Source organism: Acyrthosiphon pisum, chromosome A2 (assembly GCF_005508785.2).
Source record: "Acyrthosiphon pisum isolate AL4f chromosome A2, pea_aphid_22Mar2018_4r6ur, whole genome shotgun sequence".
Classification (NCBI taxonomy): Eukaryota; Metazoa; Arthropoda; class Insecta; order Hemiptera; family Aphididae; genus Acyrthosiphon; species Acyrthosiphon pisum.
Window position 1 is genome coordinate 96,370,088 of NC_042495.1, and position 1,780 is coordinate 96,371,867.

Below are 1,780 nucleotides of genomic sequence, written 5' to 3' on the forward strand. Positions count from 1 at the left end.
CAAATACAATAGTATAGGTAATTATTTATTATGAGTCGTCCGGTACGACGTTTTTGAATTCGTAACGAAAATAGCCATCAACGCTGTAGCTGCTGCAGAGAACGCAGAACGAGCCACCACATTCATTTAAATACGATATTTACATTATTATTATTATTATTACTTATTATTTCATATTATACGCGGAGTATAATGTACGGAAAATCGTCGTAAACTGTAGTACAATGAGATCTTATCAAAATTTCAAAACTGCAAAGATATGCGGCCATCAATTAGGGGACAGTATACCATAAAAGCCATACTAACTTACGCCACGCCGTATGACGTGAATTAATTAAAATATCGTACGTGATGGAATTTTAGTGCGTTTAAAATCGCATTATATCATACATATATGGTAAAAACGACCGCCACCGGGTAACCGTGCTGCACAGACGAGGCTGTTAAAACTCTCTACATATATATATATATATAGGGACGATAACACGTGTTGTATAGCGGCTAAAAACAATTACCGTACACTACAATATGTGAGGAATCTGCTATTAATTACGAGCAACGAGGATGTAGCTCTATGTCGCACTCACTCACTCCATCACCATCACTCTCTCTTTCCCACTCCTTCTCCTTCACACACATTCTCTCTCTCTCTCTCTCTCTCTCTTTTTCTCTCCCTCTCTCTTTCTCCGCGTATAATATTATTATGATGTCGTGGCGTAATAGCTTCGCAGGCATGAAAGGGTGGAAAAAAATAACGGTATATATATATATAATAATATATTGAGAGGATTTATAATAATATATTATGGTAAAAACAACGTTGCTGCAGCGAGTTCTCATAAATTATAAGTTCTATATTATATTATAATATTCTCGCATAAATAGTCGCTCAGAACCACACATGATCGTGCGCTGCAGACTTTGGCTGGAGGGCATGCCACTGAAAAAATATACAACCCAAAATTGTTTAAATGCCCCTAAATAAAATATATATGCTCACATTATAGCCTTAGAAATATTTATGATAATCATTTTCATTATCACTGCTTCTTATAACTGCTAAGTACCTAGAAAATAATAGGTTTTTAAGAATTTTATTTATTTATGTTGAAAATAAAACATAATATATTTATTAAAAAGGATATAAATATAATATTATTTCATAATTCTTGTCACATAACTAAGCCGTGATCATAGGTCAATAGGACATCTTACAAATTTTGTTATTCTTTCTATAATGCATAATATATTATGTATATCAACTTTTTGCTGTTTACGAGCTTAATAATAATTATACTTTATAGCATATTATATATATTATGATACGAGTACGCTGAAATATATCTACTATCAAGTATGTAAACTTTATATATTGCACATAATATATTATATTATACACATTGTGTACAATATATAGATCCACACTTAATATATCTTTAATAAAAGTCGAAAAGCGATAATTGTTGTAGAGATTACGATGGCGATGACGGTAAATTTATCAATTTCAGTTTAAACCACTTTGTACACATTTCTTTATATATTTTTATTGTATAAGTATCAATTATACGAATTCCTAGACTTGATATAATATTTCAACTTGGTTTCGTTCTCTGCAGTGTGTGTTTTGATGAATTGTCGGTTACTTTGAAAATCCGTTTCAAGACTCAATTTACGTCGAAAAGGTATTTATTATTTTGGGTTGCTTACTATACGCAGTCAGCTATATTAGTATATTATTATTATGATTGCATAACGCAGCACTTGAAACTCGACGATGGAC